General features: G+C 45.7%; 1 long non-coding RNA gene across 1 annotated transcript; it reads left to right on the top strand.

Moving 5' to 3' along the window:
* Positions 1–7,571: 7,571 nt before the first annotated feature.
* On the top strand, positions 7,572–10,196 carry LOC135577523 (uncharacterized). The gene is made up of 2 exons (XR_010469305.1): positions 7,572–8,141; positions 8,684–10,196. It is a non-coding gene; the product is annotated as an uncharacterized LOC135577523 (long non-coding RNA).
* Positions 10,197–15,704: the final 5,508 nt, after the last annotated feature.

Here is a 15,704-nt window from a genome sequence, read left to right as displayed (position 1 = left end):
CTGTATTTTACCTGTATCTTCGTGAAATTTTTAGCAGTGTAGGTCCCGTATATTGCCTGTATACCCGCCACATATTTTGCGGTGCAGGTAACGTATTTTACCTGTATGTTTTCACATTTTTAGCAGTGTGTTTACCGTATATTTCCTGTATATTCGACAAATGCGTGTCCTGTGTTTTACCCGTATATTCGCCACATTTCTAGCGGTGTAACTTTACCTTACCTGGATGTTCGCCACATTTTTAGCGCTACAGCTACCGTATTTTACCTGTATATTCGCTACCTTTTTCAGCGGTGCAGTTACCATATTAAACCCGTATATTCGCCAGTTTTTTTTTGGTGCAGCTGTCTTATTTTACCGGAATATTCACCACATTTTTAGCAGCGTGTATGGGGATATAGTGGAAGATTTGGTGAGGAGGTTAGTTAAATGTAAATACGCTCAAGTGACTTGCACCTGTCTGTAGAAAAAGCACATAGGTCACACTAATTGTTTTACTGACCTTGTGTGCTTGATGAGTAGAACCTCTGTGTTAGATAACGTAGGCCTGTGAGAAACTCTAGGCACCTTATCACTATGTCTGAGATTCCTGCTTTGTTTTGAGAAAGAGCGGGAGGCTGCGCCTGCCTGAAGCCTTGAAATACAGGCGAGGTCAGCAGGCCCAGTGATCTTCCAGCAGGGCTGAATTCACCAGCGCCTGCGTCCCCGCTTGTGTCACCTCTGCCTGGGAGCTTAGGTGTGGCTTCGGAGATCCCCCAGTAGAGAGGTAACTTAAATAAAACTTGCTCTTTGCAATGCATTCGTGGCCTGTGGCTCTTCTTGCGACGTGCCTGCGTACGTGTACGCACAGTGCATGTACCGTATTTTACCTGTAAATTCACCACATCTTTTGTGGTGTAACTACCGTATTTTACCTGTATATTCGCCACAATTTTAGCGGTTTACGTACCCTATTTTACCTGTGTATTCGCCACATTTCCAGCGGTGCACCTGCCGTATGTTACCACTATATTCGCCAGTTTTTTATTGGTACAGCTACCGTATTTTACCTGTATATTTGCCACTTTTTTTGTAGTGCGTGTCCTATATTTTTCTAGCATATTCTCCATGTTTTTATCGGTGGAAGTACCGTATTTTAGCTGTATATTTGTTATAGTTGAACTGTTTTTTTGTAAGCTGTATTCGGTTTTGTAAACTATGTCCAAGATTCTTACCTCATCTTGAAGCTTTGCAGGTTGTATTCAGGTTCTTATCTTAGTTTGAGAATAGAGAGCTGAAAGTTAGTCCTTATCTTATCTTGAAAGTGTAGGATGTGCATCCAAGAGTCTCACAGGATTCTATAATGAGCATATGGATAGTGCGCATGTGCTGTGACAAGAGGTGAAAAGCACACGAGTGAAGAAGACTACTTACTTCATCCTGAAGACCACCTAAACGACCACCAGAGGACACTGCGCATGCTTAGAGTAGTTCCAAAGATGTCGTAATTGATATTGCGAAATAGTTGTGGAATCTAATGAATATGCAATACATATGTTGTAAACCTAATGAATATGTATGTGACCAAATTGTATAAATGTAGTGGAGTTCAAATCAGTGGTTGAAACCAGCTTTGGGTGCGAACCCCTGGTTTCCCAGTGCTGAAAGAAAAGCACCACATATAACTACGTTTGTGGTTATGTGTTTTCGCTTGCTAACATTTTTGGCGACCCAGGTGGGACCTCGTGGGCACTGCTGAGGCGAATCGCGTCTCGATCCCGCTCCGGCTAGCACCGAGGTATTCTTAGGGAGCGCATCGGACGCGACCGACCCTCCGCTGCTCTCGACGGACCTCTGATTGGTAAGAAGGTGCTTTTATTATTTGGGTTTTGGGTACCTAATATTTGGTTTGGTTTGGTTTGGTAGCCTGCCGGTCAGACGCGGCGAAAGCCATGCTCGGTTGGGCAGGGAGCTCCCGAGGTACAGCCTAGGCGCCGTCCGTCAGACAGAGGAAAACCTCTGTAGGTTCGGCATTTGGTTTGGTTTGTGTATTTGTTTTGGTTTGGTTTGTGTATTTTTGTGCACCGGATAAAGAATCCTGTTTTTGGGATAACAGTTGTAGCACACCAGATGAGACACTAATAAAAGCCTTGCCCAGTCCAGCTCACTGCGGCAGCGGTGGGGGGAGGGTGCCAATGGGGCTCCAGCGCGCACTGACCTGTTTTGTCAGGGAGAGCCAGCGGTGCCTCCACCTGGCTGAGCAGTGAGCGGTTCAAAGGTGCAATGCTAAAACTGAGATATTGGCTTGAAGAAGTGTAATTGTGATCTGTTCGCATATTTGAACTTGGTATTTGGTTTGCGTGTCTGAGCTCAGTATTTTAGTTTGTATATTTATATTTGGTACCAAAAGAATTTCTTTGGGGAGATAATTACAAGATGAGAACCAGTTCTGTTACTAAAGTACCACCTTGCTCCCCCTTCAGATGCATCTGTACACATGAGAGTAAATTAGTGGGGGAAGTGATTTGAATGTGAAATTCTGAGTTAGCTGTATTGCAGTTAGTGTTGTTCTGTGGATAGATTGATTTGGATCTAAAATTAATGTAAGGGATTGATGCTTAATATGCTGTCTATTGACATCTGTAAGAAATTACAAAAGGTAGGAGCTGAGGGACCTAACTATTGCTCAGCTAATTGGAATTGCAGAATTGCATATAAAGTTTATAGTCGCAGGAATTAAATGAAGAGAGAAAAAGGACAAGAGGAGCCCAAGCCTATGCCCAGCAGCTTCCCCTTGATAAGCTGCGGCGAAAGAAAAAAAAAAAATAGGTGAAAAGCTGACTGCCTCTCCTCCGGGCTCGCCGCCCGCGAGGGATGAAGCGGGGAGGGGCAGAAGTAGGAATTCGGCCAGTAATAGAGAAATTCCTGCAAATAGGGTTATTAAAGGAATGTGAGTCCAGTTATAACACCCCTATGTTGCCTGTCCGCAAGCCAGATGGGTCATATTGGGTGGTTCAGGACTTATGAGCTATAAACAAAATAGCTGAGGACCTCTACCCAGTGGTAGCAGACCCATACACCCTTCTGAGAGTATTAACACCTAATTTGAGTTGGTTTATCATTTTAGATTTAAAAGATGCTTTCTTTTGCCTCCCTCTCCATGAAGCTAGCCAGACAATACGTGCATTTGAATGAGAGAACCCTAAAAATAAATGTAAAACCCAGCTCACATGGACGGTGTTGCCACAAAGATTCACGAATAGCCCGACAATATTTGGAAATCAGCTTGCTAAAGATTTTGAATCCTGGGAAGCCTCGTCTGATGAGGGACAGATGCTACAATATGTGGATGACATTTTAATCGCTACTAGAACCAAGGAGATGTGCATGACCTGGACCGTATGGACCAGAAACACCTGCAATGGAATAAGGAAGCCACACGAGCCTTTAAAGAACTTAAAAAGGCTTTGATGTCAGCCCCTGCTCTAGGACTCCAATATGTGAATAAACCATTTTTCCTATTCTTTCACGAGAAACAGGGAATAGCCTTGGGTATATTGGCACAGGATCTTGGCCCATATCAACGAGCAGTGGCCTATTTCTCCGAACAGTTAGGCGCAACTGCAAAGGGGTGGCCTGGATGCCTGCAGGCAGTTGCCGCAGTGGTACTGAATATACAGGAGGCCTGGAGATTTACCATGGGTCAGAAAATGACTGTGCTAGCATCCCACACAGTGTCTAACAAGATGGTGTAGAAATTATCGTCACTTACATTGTCAACCCAGCTTCTTTCCTCAGTGGTAACTTTGGAGAACCAGTTCATCATGACCGCCTGGAGACCATCGAAGCAACATAATCCAATCGACCAGATCTAAAAGACATTCCTATTGAAAACTCTGAAAACGGAAGCAGCTAACCGTGAGGCTTGTGCATGTGCACAGAGCAATTTGGAAAGAAAAGGGACTTTTGAACTCTCAAGGCAAACATATCAAACGTGCGGAGGAGATATTGAAACTACCGGAAGCAGTTCAACTTCCTAAGAAAATGGCAACCATGCATATTAAGGCACACCAGAAAGTGAGCTTGGAACCAGAAAAGGCTGGCGGACAGAGAGGAAAAACAAACGGCTAAGCAAAAGGTAAAACCAGAAAGTGCTCTAGTCCTTGGTGGGCAGGTCTCTTTAAAAGGTAAGCCAGAGTATACTAAAGAGAATCGAAACTCATCATAGATTTAGAGGAATCATATAATAAGGAAGGGTGGGTTCACATCCCCCAGGGAAAACTTATTGTCCCCTTTCACCTAGTTTGGCCTTTAGTAAGGGAAGAACATAAGAAAGGATTTTGGGGAGTAGAACCACTCACTATGCAAACATTTGATTAGGGAAAAAGGAGCTAGAAATTTGTATATCACTGTAAAACAGGTGACAGCAGTGTGATCTTTGCCTCCAGACTAATCCCAAAAATATGCCCAAGCTAGAAATGGGTCAAATGGGGAAGCGGAATGCGCCTGGACCACAATGGCAAATTGAGATTTCAGAACTCCCAGGAAAAGGGGGGTACCGATATTTGTTGGTATTAACTGATACTTTTTCAGGTTGGCCAGAAGCATTCCCTACCAGGACAGCAAAAGTTTAGGAGGTGACTAGAACATTGATCCATGAAATAACACCAAGGTTTGGAGTTCCAGCTGTTATATCCTCTGATAGAGGGCCACATTTTATTTATGTGTATGTGAAGTCTTTTGCAGAGAACTTTGGAATCATAATAGGAAGGTCCGTTTCAAGACCTCCTGATATCCTTCATTGCTACCAATATTAGAGAACAGAATGCCTGGATTCATCATTCTAGAGTGAAGAAAGCCTGTGAAACACCATGGAGGGTAATCCGGGTGTAGGTAATTAGGGTCTGGCGGCCGGAAGATCTCGCGCTGTACGGAAAGGTAGTAGCCCCTCCCTAGACAGGTAGGAGTGTGTGATGTAAGCAAACGGAAGTGACGTTGTAAACTCAAGGTATATAAACCTGTGTTACCTGCCAATAAACGCCATTTGCCATCCACCACATTGGTGTCTGCGAGCTGATGGACCGAGCGACCTGGGGTTGGTCGCCGTGCTGTTCCTGAACCCGGTCGCTACTGCCTCCTAGAGGCAACAAGTGGTGCCGAAACCCGGGAAAATCGCTTGGACTCAGGTGAACAGTGGCCGGAGCGGTAGGACCAGCCTGGCGAGGAGGACGCTTCCGGAGCCGCGAGGAAGATGGAAGCCCTCGTGAAGGTCGTATCTCAATTACATAAGCAATGGGGTATTGATTGTAAGCCTAAAGACTTTACTCTCGCAGTTGCGAGGCTTTTGCAAATCGGGGTCATTGACCAGCCTGAGGCGTGGGACAAGTGCACTAAGCGTTTGCCGAGGAAACGATGTCCTCGGGCTGTGGGAAAAACCTTAAGTCGTGGGGGAAAGTTGTACAGGCCCTGCGGAAGGCCATGCAGGCACAGGAGACCTGGAAGGCAGCACAGGCTTGCTTGTGGGCCACCCCGCAACTGGGGGTCGGGGCGGCTACGCAGACCCCGCACCCCCCAGATAATGACGATACTGCCGAGCCCAAAGATCTGCGAGAGGGTGAAACCCCCCCCCAATCCCCGAACCCCGACCCGCTCACAGAGGCGCAGGAGTGAGCTAAATCCTTTTGGGGCGGGTTAGTTGAGGAAGCCAGGTGCGCCGCTGAGAAACCAGGGTCTGAGGAAGTCTGGACGAGACCCCCGCCATATGCCCCCCAAGATGGCCCCCAACGCGTGGGGGGGGGCGGGACGAAGATGCTCTTGGCGGGAATGTGGAGGTAGTTTTGGACCTGGCTGGCGCGCACGAGCGGGTGGAAGAGAACAATAGAGAAAATAGCTTTGGGGGCAGTGGAGGCATGGACAAGGGGCGGAGAGCCGACCAAGGTGTTCATCTGGAGAGGTGCCACTGGGGGATGGACACCTCCCCGAGCAGAAGGCAGGGCGAGCCAAGAGGGAGGGAACGGCCCGCCCACAAGGGTAGTGGGCGGGACCGGAGCAGAGAGCGGCCCGCCCACAAGGGTGGTGGGCTGGGCCGGAACTCGGAAGTAACCGGTCAGTCAAGTTCCGGTTCCAGATCAGATACGGAAGTGACTGATCAGTCGAGTTCCGACTCCGATTCAGATACGGATTCATATTCGGAGGAGGAAATGGGGACAAACAGAATTAAAAGCAAAAATATCCCCTTCTGAAATAAAGCGGAACCGCGAGGGGAAAAAATTCCTCTTACGGATTGGAGGAAGATTAAGATAGCGTGTGCCAACTGGGCCCCATCGGCCGTGATGGCATTCCCGGTCCGCGTGTCGGATGGGGGACAAAGGGTTCACACACCGATAAACCCTAAGGATATACAAGCGATTGTTAAAGCCATCGCAGATAAAGGGCTTAATTCTGCCATGGTCTCCACCCTCATAGACGGTGTTTTTTGCCGAGAGAAAAATTCCATCAGAGTTCCAAACCCGAGCGGACGGAGGAAGGAATGCGGTCGACCCAATATGAGTGATAAGCATACCTCGCTTTATTGATGCACTAAGCTGGTTTATATAAGACTTACAATAATTATGCATACTCGTCATCTATTAATTGGATAGTATACAGTAATTATGCCTACTCGTCTTCTATTAATTGGATAGTATACAATAATTATGCCTACTCGTCTTCTATTGATTGGATAGTATACATAATGAGCTCAACCTTCTTGTGGTTTCTCTGGAATGCAACCTCCTCACCCTGCTAGAGATAATTCCCCAGCTTGTTTATCTAAACGCTCAGCTGAACCAGAGAGCAACCGCTCAGTACTTTTCCACTATGCTACACCAAACTCATGCTAACTGAGGCCTACTCATGCTAACTTAGAACAGAATTCTCCTGATACAATGGATCAATAGAGCCATGCCCCTTCTCTATTAGCCATGTCCCAACAATTCCCCCTTTTTCTCTTTGGGCTAATAACACTTCCTTGCGAAAAGTAGCATCAATTATCTTTAAACATAATTGCCTAATACATGAAAGGCAACACATACCAATAAGCAATATAAGCAAAATAAAGGCAATTCCTACCAATACTGGTTTAAAGAATGACAACAGCCATGAAGGAAAACCTAGCGAGGCCCACCACCTAGCGATTGGAAAGCTAATCGACAAGATGCATTATTAAAGGGTAAATGAGCTAAACAAGCATCAGGTAATTTAAAACAAACAATGTTTTCATAACCCTTTCTTGACTGTCCGTGATACTTTGAAATTTCTGCAAATATTGCTTCAGCGTTTGATTCATTCTCTCTACAATTGCTTGTCCCGTTGGAGAATGTGGAATCCCTGTAACATGTTGTACCCCCCATAACTGACAGAATTTACGCATCTTCTCACTACAATAAGCTGGCCCATTATCCGTTTTAATCTGTGCTGGTACCCCCATTACAGCAAAACACGCCGTCAAATGACGAATTACATGACTAGCTTTTTCCCCTGCCTGTGGCGTTGCCCATACAAAATGACTATACGTATCAACTGTAATATGTACATATTTGAGCCTACCCATTGAAGGCACATGCGTGACATCCATTTGCCATATCTCATTAGGACCCAACCCCCTAGGATTAACCCCTACGCCTAGACCAGAACCATGATGACTACACTGAGGGCAAGTCCGTACAATTCCCTTAGCTTCCTCTACAGTGATCTTAAACTGTGAATGTAATCCTTTCGCGTTCTGATGGAACACACTATGTGATTCTCTAGCCTTGGCAAAATCACTAACAGGGGCAGAACATGCTACCAACCTATCTGCTCTAGCATTCCCTTCCCCAAGGCCACAATCCCACATATGACTACGGATATGAATCACTGCATATGGTTTTGTTCTTCCTTGTACCAATGTACGCAACTGTCTAAACAGTTCTCCCAAGCGCAGTTGCTTAACACCCTTAATCTGAGAATCTTCTATCCTGTGTAACACACCCGCGACATACAGCGAATCGGTCACAATATTAATTGTTTCCTCTCTCCACTTTCCCATGGCCCATACAACAGCAGCAAGCTCCAATGTCTGCAAGGAATCTCCCGGAACAGCTTCCAGCAAGTGGTGGTGCCACTCACCACAAGCGATCCAGGTAACTGCAGCTCTTCTGGACCTTTTTCCTGCATCCGTAAACACTGTCTGGGCATCTTCTAGGGGTGATTTACTGCGGAGAGGTTTCTGCATCCATTCATTGTGACCAATAAACTGCACTATTGCCGCCTTTACAGGAGACAAGGATATAGTTGTAGCTGATGAGAATAAACACTCACACAACTCCTCGCTATTCTGAAGGTACCACTCTATTGCTTCTTTTTTCATCGGAACATATATTGTCTGCAACTCTTGCCCTGTGATCTGAATTACACGCTTCCTACCCTTCCTTATTAAATCTGCTAAAGTTTCGACCTTTTGCTGTATTGACTTTCTTGGCTGTAGCTTTGGAAATACCCATTCAAGTATCCCAAGTTCCTCTCGCTCCCCTTTTTTTTTCTTTGTGCTGTGTAAGAGCCCCAATTAAATGACCATTTGTTTGAAAAACAGAAAAATCTACAGGTATTGCAGGGTCACGTCTCCTTGTAAAACCCAATGTGATTAAGTGAGCTAAATTCTGGATCATTTGTTTTTGCTCCATAGAGAGATCCACCGGAGTGGAGGGATCGGTTCCACGCAGCAATGGTCGTAACACCTCTAACTGCGTATTGGTAATACCCACGACAGGCCTCAACCATTGTAAATCCCCCATGAGTTTCTGAACATCATGAAGTGTCCTAATATCTGTGGTAATATGCGGTTTTTGCGGTCGAATTTGGGAGTCAGTAATTTTCCACCCTAAGTACAACCACGGTTCTTGTCGCTGAATTTTTTCCTTAGCAATTACTAAACCCTCCTTATACAACTGACAATGTAAAAATTGCAATTGTTGCTCAGTAAAGTCTTGTTCTTGTGCAATAAGAATATCATCCATGTAGTGATACACCATCGCTGTAGGCCAGGCATCACGAATAGGACGCAACGCATTGTCCACAAACAATTGACACAATGTCGGACTATTTTTCATTCCTTGCGGTAACACAGTCCACTCAAACCGCTGAGCAGGAGCTTCCCTATTTATTGCTGGCAAAGTGAAGGCAAATCGCTGTGTATCGAGGTGGTGCAAAGAAATAGTAAAAAAGCAATCCTTCAAATCCACAATTAACAACTTCCAGTGTTCAGGAAGCATTGCCGGATTCGGAAGACCAGGTTGTAATGCTCCCATCGGTTGCATTTGTGCATTTACAGCTCTCAAATCATGAAGCAGTCGGAACTTTCCTGATTTTTTCTTAATCACAAATATAGGCGTATTCCATGGGCTTGTTGACAGTTGCAAATGTCCTTGATCAAACTGTTCTTGTACCAACTGATGTGCTGCTGCAAGACTTTCCATTTTCAACGGCCACTGCTCGATCCATACAGGGTCATCTGAAGTCCATTTAAGAGGGATCGGGAAAGCCCATTTTGCAGTGACCATTAGCGAAAAGCCCTTTCAGTTGTCAAAACAGCTCCTAGCTGATCCAATATATCTCGGCCTATTAGTCCATTTACACCTGCAGGAAGAGTCATCACTGTAACAAATGAATTGGCTTTTCGCCCGTCTATGATGAACAGGATACGTTCAATACTTTGACGTACTGATGAATGACCTCCTACTCCTTCAACACCCCCGTCCATAGGTTTTGTTGGCCAATCCTGAGGCCAGGTGCCCTCATCTACGATGGTCAAATCAGCCCCAGTGTCCAGTAACATTGTAAGTAAAATAGATTGTCCTCTAGATTCCATTCGAACTGACGCAGTTGGTCGCCGGCTCATTGACATAGTTAGCATCACAGCAGGTCCTGTCGATCCAAATCCACCACCTCCTCTTTCTGAAGATAATGCTGGCGTCATGTCCTTTGTTAATTGCGGAAGTGGTATCAATTGTGCTATTTGACTACCCTTCGGAATGAAAATCGGAGGAAACAGTGTCTGAACCATAATTTGTACAATCCCTTTGTAATCGGCATCAATAAGTCCCGGGATAATCGTAAGGCCTTTCATACCACTCGACGAACGACCAATTAACAATGCCCCTTGTGATTGTCCATTAATTATTAAAGGTCCTTTAAAGGTGGATGGTATCTTTTGTGGCCGCTGATCGATCAAACTGATATCTACTGAGGTTGCCAAGTCCAATCCGAGGCTCCCGGCTGTTGCAGGTTGGAGCGTACCAGTGGAGCAGCTGTCACTGTCATGTGGTGCTCTCTCTGTAGATCCTCTGGCGTTTTGATTGCTGGAGCTGCCACTTTTGTCGGAGCGCGGCGGCTCGGCGCGCTCATTCTCCCGTTTCCCGAGAAACATGCTTCAGTATTATGACCGCTAGATTTACAGTTCTCACACCAAACTCGAGGCACCCGGCAGTCACGGCGAAAGTGACCTTCTTTTCCACATCTGAAGCATTTATTACTCTGTCTTCCTTCATTCGGGCGTGGTCGTCTTTCTACTTCCACAGCAGTAGCACGTAGCGGGGCTAATGCAGCAAATGCCTGTTGCTGGGCTTGCAGGAGGTCTCTCCCTAGCTTCTCCATAGCCTCTACCATCATGGCTTGTGGCCCTACCGGAACTCTGCTCATTCTGTCTAACATAGCTTCTATGGTAGCGTCTGCAGGTAACGTCACTAAGATACCTCTAGTTACTGAATTTGCATTCTGCAATGCACACTGTCTTAACAAAGCTGCCCTCATCCAGCCTGGTACATCTGGTTGTTCTATTGCTGAAGTAATCCTGTCTATAAATTGTGCAAATGATTCATCCCTTTCTTGCTTAATACTCATGTACGACGGAGATGGCTGTGATGTTTTAACATGCTCAATGGCTTCTCGAGCTGTTCTCATAGCCTCAGCACATTTTTCGGGGCCCATTTCTAATTGAGCTCGAACTTGAAGGAATGGTCCTAACCCCATTAACTGTTCTACCGTTACATCACTTAAAGGATCATTAGGATTTCTCGCTTGCTGTACAGAAGCCTCACAAAATCTCTGCCAATGTGCTTGCCACAATAACAACTGTGACTGTGTCATTATCATTCTCATTATTACCTTAATGTCTTCTGGACACAATAACGTACTCCCAAACAAATAATTTAAAAGCTGTTTAGTCGGCTCTCCATGCAACCCTGATTCCGAAACTGTAGCTCTCAATTGCGACAATAATTTCCAACTAATCGGATTATACTGCCCGTGCATATCTCCATGTCTATCTCGCTCAAATAGTGCGGGGAACGCAAAAGGTGAATCTGGCCCAAAATCTCCATTGTCTGCAGCATCCTCCATTACCTTTTTCCAATTAACTAGTGCTGGACACCTGACTGGTCTCTTAGATGTATCCTTTACAACTTTCTCCATCTCTGACTCACTTATAGCTTTCCGATCGTTATACTCCTCACAACTTTGTTTCTGCTGCTGCGACTGCTGTACTTGATCTACATTCCAACTAGAACTCAACTCTGCTTTCTTTTTTACACGCACCGATTGCCAGCACGGAGAAACAGGAGCCTTACATGTACTAAATAACAAATCGTCTTGTCCTGAGGGTGGCAGCGTTGGCCCCCCTGAAAACGCAGATATGCCTGTTTCCATCGGCGGAGCGGAAGGCTCCATTTTGCCGAGTTTCTGTGAAGCTACCGCGGCTAAATTCTTCTCCAGTTTATGACGCTTAATATTATTAATTACTTCCCTCCACGGTTTCATCAGTTTCTTAGCTGTTTTATCCTCGTCTATGATCATATCCCACAACACATCTCCCAATTTCCTCCATTCTCCTTCATCAAACAATAAATCAGGATCCTGAAAACAGCCTTTAGTTTTTCCCAATGTTACTAGACCAGCTAGCTGTTTAACGTAACTATGATCAACACCTCGCTTTTCTAAAAAGCTTTGTAATAAATCTAGGGCTACTTCTAAATCCATTTCTCTGTTATTCATCATTTTAACCCGTTTCTCCGTTATTCATCACTTTTAATCCGTTTCTCTGTTATTTATCACTTTTAACCCGTTTCTCTGTTATTTATCACTTTTAACACGTTTCTCTGTTATCTATCTCTCCGTTATTCATCATTTTTAATCTATTTCCCCGTTATTCATCATTATAGTACGGTACCTCTTGCTAAATTAAGAGACCTCTTGCAGCCCTTGTTTCCTGTAGCCCAGCACTGGCGAACTTCAGTCGGTTCAGGCTTCGGAGACGACACACCGCAGCACAGTGTTCGGTCGCTCTTGCCCGCCGGTCGCTGCTCTCCCGGCGCCTTTTGCTTCTATCCGCCGCTTCGGATCGCCGGTTCGGGCGCCAATTGCCGAGAGAAAAATTCCATCAGAGTTCCAAACCCGAGCGGACGGAGGAAGGAATGCGGTCGACCCAATATGAGTGATAAGCATACCTCGCTTTATTGATGCACTAAGCTGGTTTATATAAGACTTACAATAATTATGCATACTCGTCATCTATTAATTGGATAGTATACAGTAATTATGCCTACTCGTCTTCTATTAATTGGATAGTATACAATAATTATGCCTACTCGTCTTCTATTGATTGGATAGTATACATAATGAGCTCAACCTTCTTGTGGTTTCTCTGGAATGCAACCTCCTCACCCTGCTAGAGATAATTCCCCAGCTTGTTTATCTAAACGCTCAGCTGAACCAGAGAGCAACCGCTCAGTACTTTTCCACTATGCTACACCAAACTCATGCTATCTGAGGCCTACTCATGCTAACTTAGAACAGAATTCTCCTGATACAATGGATCAATAGAGCCATGCCCCTTCTCTATTAGCCATGTCCCAACAGTTTTTGGGGGAGACAACATGCTCCCGTTTGATATTAAACAAGCCTGTAGGCTGTTCTTTGACTGAGCAGGGATGATCGTTTTTAAACAAGAATGGGAGGACAACTGTACGAAACAACTGGCCCAAGTAACTGGGGCGGATCACCCGCTACATGGTTCTAACCTGCAGCGGCTAATGGGCTCGGATCCAACAATGATCACCCCCCAGTTACAGGCCCAGGGCTTGCGGGCCCAAGAAGTCACGGCAACTACACGTGCAGCCAGAGAGGCTATTCACACAGCCTGTAGAATTATTGCCAAACCATCGCCATGGTCAACAATAAAACAAAGTGAAAGCGAGAGCTTCACGCAATTTGTAGATCGCCTCCAGGCAGCGATCGACTCCTCGACACTGCCTTCGGAGGCAAAGGGCCCAGTCGCAGCAGAATGCCTACACCAGCAGTGCAATTCAACAACCAAAGATATTTTGCGATCACTGCCAGCAGGGTCCAGCATCGCGGACATGATTAAACATGTTGCGAAAGAAGAGCACCTAGCCCCGATCCAGGCATCTGTTCGCACCGCAATAACTAACATGATGGTATGTTTTAAATGTGGCCAGGCAGGCCATGTCACAGCAAATTGCCCTCAGTTGGGGGATCCGTCAAATCCGTCAACAGCGCTCCCCTCACACCAAAACCGACCCAAAGGACCGTGCTGGGCCTGTGAAAAGAGGGGGCACTTCGCCAGGGAATGCAGATCTAAGACCCAGGGAAACGGGTGGGGGAGAGGGCAATTGGGCCGTGCACAGACCTCTCCCACTTGGGATATGAGGCGGCCCAATTACGCCAACCCCACATGGAGTGTGGTGCTCCCGAACCCAGTGCTTCCAAACCCGGTGCCCAAAAACTGGTTCCCCTGAATCCACTGCCCCCTCAAGAGGTGACCAACGTTACAGCACAACCGGCTGTCCAGCCAAACCTGCCTTCATCTCAGGGACAGCAAGCACCACCCCCTGGGGGCGAGACCCCAGGGTGGCTCTGGCCGTAACGTGTGATAGCCCGCCAGTGGTGTGGGGGATCTGCTCCCTTTATAATACCCCAAATAGCACCACCATTAGTGTCCCCTTCTTGATCGATACCGGAGCAGACGTTACAGTTATCCCTGAGGCAAACTGGCCTCCGTGTTGGGAACTGGAAGATGCTCCAATGGTGGGTGGAGTTGGGGGACTAACCTGAGCTCGGAAGAGTGTTCAATTGGTTGCAATCACAATTCACACAGAAAAGGGACCGGAAAAAAACATTATTCTCTTCTCGTATGTCTTGCCAGGAGTCCCACCCCTGTTGGGAAGGGACGCTTTAGCCCTATTGAAAACCAGGGTGACAAATTTACCGTGAGGGCCACTGCCCCATACCCACTTCCACCGATCAAACTGACATGGAAATCGTCCGATCCAGTGTGGGTCGAGCAGTGGCCCCTATCAAAGCCTCGAATGGATGCTCTTCTCGAGTTAGTCGACCGCGAACTGCAACGGGGTCACATAGAGCCTTCTACCAGCCCTTGGAACACTCCTGTTTTTGTAATACCCAAGCGAACCGGTGAAGGGTTTCGTCTCCTCCATGATCTGCGTGAAGTAAACAAGACAATTCAACCAATGGGTCCTGTTCAAACGTTGCTGCCCATGAACTCTATGATACCAGAGGGGCAACCTTGTGCCGTTCTTGATATTAAAGACTGTTTTTTCTCAATACCTTCACATGAAGAAGACAAGGAGCGGTTTGCTTTCTCTATCGTGTTTCCAAACAGTCAACGTCCTAACCTACGCTTCCAGTGGAAAGTGCTGCCTCAAGGAATGATCAACTCGCCTACCATCTGCCAGATCACGGTGGATCGGGCGCTGACACCAGTTTGGCGCAGTGACCCGACCACGACAATCATTCAATACATGGATGACATCCTTATCGCCACATTTTTAGTGCTGAAGCTACCATATTTTTCCTGTATGTTCATCACACTTTTAGCGGTGCAACTACCGTATTTTACCTGTATATTCACCACAATTTCAGTGGTTCATGTACTGTATTTTACCGGTATCTTCGTGAAATTTTTAGCAGTGTAGGTCCCGTATATTGCCTGTATACCCGCCACATATTTTGCAGTGCAGGTAACGTATTTTACCTGTATGTTTTCACATTTTTAGCAGTGTGTTTACCGTATATTTCCTGTATATTCGACAAAATTTTAGCCATGCAGCTACCGTGTTTTACCTGTATGTTCTTCACATTTTAAGCCATGCAGCTTTTTCACCTGTATATTCACCAGTTTTTTACCTGTATATTTTACCAGTATATTCACCAGTTTTTTATTGGTTCAGCTACCGTATTTTACCTGTATATTTGCCGCATTTTTAGTAGTGCGTTTCCCGTATTTTGCTAGTATCGTCTCCCCATTTTTATCGGTGGAAGTAGCATATTTTAGCTGTATATTCATCACAGTTTTAGTGGTGCAGTTACCATAGTTTACCTGTATATTCCCCACTTCTTTATTGGTGCAGCTACGGTATTTTACCCGTATGTTCACCACATTTTTAGTAGTGCGTGTACAGTATTTTACCTGTATAGTCACCACGTTTGATAGCGGTGCAACTGCCATATATTACCTGTATATTCATCACAGTTTTAGCGGTGCAGGTACCATATTTTTCCTATACATTCACCATATTTTTAGCGGTGCAGCTCCTGTATATTACCTGTATATTTTTACATTTTTAGTGGTGAAGGTGCTGTATTTTTCCTGTATATTCGCCACCTTTTCAGCG

This window comes from Columba livia (genome assembly GCF_036013475.1).
Source record: "Columba livia isolate bColLiv1 breed racing homer chromosome W unlocalized genomic scaffold, bColLiv1.pat.W.v2 SUPER_W_unloc_5, whole genome shotgun sequence".
Taxonomy (NCBI): Eukaryota; Metazoa; Chordata; class Aves; order Columbiformes; family Columbidae; genus Columba; species Columba livia.
The sequence above is the reverse complement of the archived record's forward strand: the minus strand, read 5'-3'. Positions and strand labels throughout refer to the sequence as shown.